This window comes from Triticum dicoccoides, chromosome 1B (assembly GCF_002162155.2).
Source record: "Triticum dicoccoides isolate Atlit2015 ecotype Zavitan chromosome 1B, WEW_v2.0, whole genome shotgun sequence".
In the NCBI taxonomy this organism is placed as follows: Eukaryota; Viridiplantae; Streptophyta; class Magnoliopsida; order Poales; family Poaceae; genus Triticum; species Triticum dicoccoides.
In genome coordinates, this window is record NC_041381.1 from 31,823,919 (window position 1) to 31,829,976 (window position 6,058).

The 6,058-nt window shown below is 42.6% G+C and overlaps 1 long non-coding RNA gene across 1 annotated transcript; it reads right to left on the reverse strand.

The window, feature by feature from the left end:
* Positions 1-3,414: 3,414 nt before the first annotated feature.
* LOC119300302 lies at positions 3,415-4,456 on the reverse strand. The gene is made up of 2 exons (XR_005146417.1): positions 4,173-4,456; positions 3,415-4,035 (listed from the first exon to the last, which is right to left on the reverse strand). It is a non-coding gene; the product is annotated as an uncharacterized LOC119300302 (long non-coding RNA).
* Between the last annotated feature and the right edge of the window lie 1,602 nt (positions 4,457-6,058).

A 6,058-nucleotide genomic window follows, 5' to 3' on the forward strand; every position in this document is an offset into this window, starting at 1 on the left:
CATCGTCTGATTCCTCTTGATCTTCAGCAACTTCCCCTGTTGCAGCATCACCGTATTCAGGGGGCACATAGTTGTCATCGTCCTCTTCTTCTTCGTTGTCTTCCATCATAACCCCTATTTCTCCGTGCTTCATCCAAACATTATAGTGTGGCATGAAACCCTTATAAAGCAGGTGAGTGTGAAGGATTCCCAATCATAGTAAGACTTCGTATTCCCACAATTAGGGCATGGACAACACATAAAACCATTCTGCTTGTTTGCCTCAGCCACTTCGAGAAAATTATGTAGGCCCTTAATGTACTCGGAGGTGTGTCTGTCACCGTACATCCATTGCCGGTTTATCTGCGTGCATTATATATAATTATGTGTGTCAAAAACCATTACAGATTCACATAGATAGATAAGTGACCAAATTAATAGAAGTTCATCATCACATTAAAACCAAAGTACATACATAGTTCTCATTGAACAACATATAGCTCTCCATAGCATCTAGTTAAACCATACATTGAAACTATGTAAAACCTTTCAATGCAACAACAAATGCGATCATAATCACAACCAAGGTAACAATAGATCCAACGGCATAATGATACCAAGCCTCATTATGAATGGCATATTTTCTAATCTTTCTAATCTTCAACCGCATTGCATCCATCTTGATCTTGTGATCATTGACGACATCCGCAACATGCAACTCCAATATCATCTTCTCCTCCTCAATTTTTTTATTTTTTCCTTCAAGTAATTGTTTTCTTCTTCAACTAAATTTAACCTCTCGATAATAAGGTCAGTTGGAATTTCTGGTTCAACTACCTCCTAGATAAATAAAATCTATGTCACGTTGGTCGGCATAATTGTCATAAACAATAAATGAACCAAATAGTTATAAAAAGATAATATATACCACATCCGAATCATAGATAGGACGAGGGACAACGGGGGCGGATACCAAAACCATCGCACTATATAATAACAGGCAATAATAAAAGTAAGAAAATTAGACAAGTATCTATCTAAAGTAAGATTTTTTTTTCTTCAGAAAGAAGATAAGAACAAGAGGCTCACCACGGTGGTGCCGGCGACGAGATCGGCACGGGCGATCGACGGCAGGGAAGACGGGGACGGGACGTGACGGACCGCTAAACCTAGACAAATCTCGGGGAAAATGGAGCTCGGAGGTCGAGTTTCGAGAGGAGAAAGCTTAACTAGTGTGGCTCGGGCATTTCATCGAACACCTCATGTGCATAGGAGGTGAGCTGGAGCACCACAAAGCTCTCCCCTCGCCGGCCAGAAAAACAGAGTAGTGTGGAGTGCTCTGCTCGCCGGCGAAGGGGTATATATAGGCAACTCATTGGTCCCGATTCGTGGCTCGAACCGGGACTAAAGGTCCCCCTTCTGTCCAGGTTCTAGGCACCAACCGGGACCAATGGCTGTGGGCCAGGAGCGAGGACCATTGGTCCTGGTTCGTGCCTAGAACCGGGACAAATGGATCCACACGAACTGGGACAAATGCCTCCCGAGGCCCGGCCGGTCCCCTGGGCGCACGAACTGGGACGTATGCCCCCCATGGGTCCTGGTTCGTGACAGAACCGGGACTAATGGGCTGACAAGGCCCCAACCAAAGCCTTTTTTCTACTAGTGTTAGTGTTCCGAGAGACTTAGTAAGTATACGAAGGAATACTAATATTTTCATGTTGTATTGTAATATGTTCTCCTTTCATTAACAGTGTGCGAGTACATGTCTATCAACCAATCCCATAAAATATGACTAGATAACTCAATATTATTAGTGTAACATAGTCGGTACACATATGCAAATTGTCAAATCACGAACTTATTGAGAAAAAGTACATTGCATCACACGAGTAACCAATATGCATTGTTGCATGTAATTAGTTGCAATAAATCAAGATAATATTCTAATTATTCTAAATTTCAATTTCTATAACGTATATAATGCAACAAATGCTACTACAGGTTCAAATCATATTCATCTCTACAACAGACTAGCCCGTGCGGATGGCACGGGTTGACAGCTAGTTTTTATAATCACAAAACCGAACCTAGCCCATGCATGAGCTGCGCGGGTTGATGACTAATCCATCAAGCATTTAACATCGATTCACACCAAATTCCATAAAAAAAGGGTTAATTGGATCTATGCCAGTACAACTTTCACGAGTTGGGAAAATGCTATTACAATTTTATACATTGGAAAAATGCCATTACAATTCCTTCATCCTCCTATATATGCCGTTCTGTTAAATTTGAAACACAAATAGCCTTGTCTTCCTCCTTTCACCCTCCCTCAACTTCTTCTACCAAACTGACAACCTGCCATTAACTCCGGCGAGCGTCTTTCTTTCCTGGTAGTGTTGCACCGACATGGTCTACCATATTAAAAAAAACAATAAAGCAGAAACAGACTCCCGCCTGAGTGCGTGTGGCAATAAAACAGACTCCCGCCGGAGTTAATGGCAGGTTGTCAGTTTGGTAGAAGAAGATGAGGGGAGGGTGAAAGGAGGAAGACAAGGGTAATTGTGTCTCAAATTTAACATAATGGCGTGTAGAGGAGGATGGAAGAATTGTAATGGCATTTTTCCAATGTGCAAACTTGTAATGGCATTTTCCCAATTCATGAAAATTGTAGTGGCATAGATCCAATTAACCCTAAAAAAACTATATACCTATGGTTTCAATATGCATACAAACTTAGATTCAACTCCTCAAAACAATAGCATATTTCACGAGTATGACGGTTTCAGATTCGAGTAATGTTGGAACGGGTTTGGACCCGTGAAACGAGCTGGGATTTATAATTTACCCAGCAGCAGCCCCGTGGGGTTAGAAACACTACAAGAATCCTGTTAATCCATGACGGCTACAATCCGTCACAGGCATGTGCAAAACTGTCACCGAAGCGCAGCGATGACGGATTTGAAATCCGTCATGTATATCGCGTCATAATTGATGATTGTACACTCCATGACGGATTTTGTCCGTCGTGAATTGCACCTAACTGAACTGCTTATAACGACGTTAACTTGTATGCCACATCATCTGCTGACATGGAATTACGTGGCAGCCCATTAACTTAGTGGCCCAGTTAGAATTTAAGCCCACTAAACTTTAGCTCTGTCTAAGAATCAGTGGCCCAATTAAAATTTCAGCCCACTAAATTTCAGGTCCATCTAAAACTCAATGGCCCAGTTAAAATTTCAGCCCACTAAATTTCAGCTCTGTTAGGATACACGGCCCATGTACTAATCAACCCAATTGGAAATTCATTTCATTAAATTTCAAGCTCAGTCCAAGGCCCACTGATGTCAAGCCGAGAGATTAGCCCATCTCACAAAAAAACAATAGCCAATATTTATTTTCCAAAAAAATATGGTACAATATAATAAATGATAAACACACGACAACACAACACTTTATTATTATACAAATGAAAGAAAGACTACAACACTTTACAGATCAGGTAAAAAAAAAGCTTTACAGATAACTCCGGATAATATTGTAGCATATATCCCAGATATTCAATCTACAACATGTCCCAGATATTTTGGGGCGGAGCCTTCAAAAAAGATATTCTCCAGCGGAGAACAACGCCGACGTCAGAGACGCCATATCTACCACCACATTGACCCTACCCATGCTCCTGAGTAGCCGATCTCCAGCGACGAGAACATGCAATAGTTGTTGCCTGCACGTATACAACCAAATACTGTCTAAAAAATTCTGAAATAAAAACCCGCAAAAAATCAGAAATAAAACACAGTGAACTCGAAACGGTGAGGCAACCAACTGACATCCCGCTGGGTCGACGCCTCGAGGGACAAGCTGGGGGTGAGGACGCCGTCTGCGACGAACGCCATTGAAGAAGGGACGACAGCATCCCAGCACAACGGAGCCGCCTCAGCCAGGCGCCTGTAGAGTGCCGACTCGATGCAGCTCGCTTGGTGCCTCAGCGCGGCAGCATCGGACAGAGATGGGCGGCCTGAACCGTGGCTGTGTTGCTGCCTTCCTAACCTGCACATGACGTGAGGTGAGATTAGTGAAAGAATCCGGCGATTAAGAGCATGCGGCTGGGCGGGTTGCCGCTCATGTACCGATTCCGATTGGGACATATCCTGCCATATCGAGCACGCATCCAGAACAACGCTTACCAGCGACAGCTGCCTCTGCCGCGGCTCAACGAACCATCTCGCTAGCGCCATATCCAGCCGTCCCCCGCCGCTCGGGCAGTGGAGTCATCGCTTCCCTTCGCGTTCGGTGGCAACGCCCACCACGACGCAGCTCCCCGGGGACGAGTCGGTGCGGCCTCCCGAAATCCAGGCGCACACCACCGCACGGTGTGGGTCGGCCTGGACGTCGCGGCATCGGTACTTGCCCCAGTGTGGACTCGGAGCCGAGAGAAGGAGCTAGGAGGGGACGGAAGGCAGCGACTGGAGAAGGAGATGGACAAAGGAAGGCACTGGATGCCGGCGGCTGTGGGGTGGGGAAGAAAGAAGAGATGGATCGGCAATTAGGGATTGTGTGCCAACCATTGGATCTCAGGAAATCGAACGGTGGAGAAGCTTGATCCATGTGCGGGTAGGCTCGGCCAATCAAAACGCACGGTTTGCCTCACGCAGAATCGCCCCCCTCAGCCGAGAACCATATGGGCTTTTGCTGATTCCAGCCCAGCGTGAGTGAGGCCGCCCAGATTTCGAACTTTTTATATTATTCAAATAACTAATAAAGCCACCTTTGTCTCAAAACAAAAACCGTTGTCAAGTAACTTGCAAACAATTATCTTATACTATATCCCAATATAAAAAATACATGTGATATAAAAAATGTTATTTAAAAAAATCAAGAACCCCAAGTTTGTGCTCGATTCGTGCCATGTTGATCCTTGGAATTTCTTTCCGTTCCTTTGATAGGGCCTAAACATAGAGTGAGCAAGAAAAATATGATTTTTAAACCCTTTTTCATATTTTAAAGTAATTGTAAATAGGATATACTCCCTCCGTCCGAAAAAAGCTTGTCCCTCAAATGTATCTACATCCATTTGAGGGACTCTACATTCATTTGAGGGACAAACTTTTTCGAAGGGACTATCTATCAAATGCTTAGAAAATGCAGTAGATGACTTTGAAATAGCAAATGAACCCTGGAAAATGCCAAAATTTAACATATGATATGTGATGGTGCATGTTAGGTGTCCAAAAAGTTTCAAGGCCAAAGGATTAAACAAATATCACTTCTCCTTCAAACCTAACGCATTCTCTCTCGAGATCATGATTCCTCCTTGTAGATTGTTCGACTTCAAAGGAGTGCACGATTTTGTTGTGAAATGTTTTCAATTAATTTACCAAAAAATCTAGATGCCATATCATGACACCATGCGAGATTCCATATTTTTCAAACTTTGTTCGCATTTTTTCCTAAATTTAAACTACTTTTCTTGCTATCATGTGTTCTTTAAGTTCGTTTATGAATTTCACTTGAATATAGCAAATGAGCTATAAAATGCGAATTTTTGACATGTTATGTTTAGTGGTGTATGTTGAGTATAAAAAACGTTTCACGACCAACTGATGAAGCAGTGGTCACTTCGCCCCTAAATCCGCCTCGTTCCTTCTCAAAAACTAGATTTTTTTTCTCAAAGATGGTTCTGTTTCTAAACAATCAACGTGAAAAGTTGTGCGAAACATTCTAATTTTTTAACCACGGCCTCTAGGGGCATATAATGACACCATGACAAGTTTTGTATTTTTCTTGCTTTGTTTGAATTTGTTAGAATCAAATAAGCACTAAGCTCTATGTTGCTGCTCGAGTCCTCGCCCCATCTTGTTTGGAACTAATTCTATTTCCTTACATATGGCATAATCCTACAGTAAAGACCACCAGTAAGATCTTTCAACCCATTCCTGAAAACTATTTCATGTGTTTTCAACTTAAATTTCAATTGTATCCATTAAATTCCTAGATATGCACTTAATGACTTAAATATATCAAAAAGGTCTTAAAATGCCAAAAAAATGGCATGGTACGTTTAGTGTTGTAT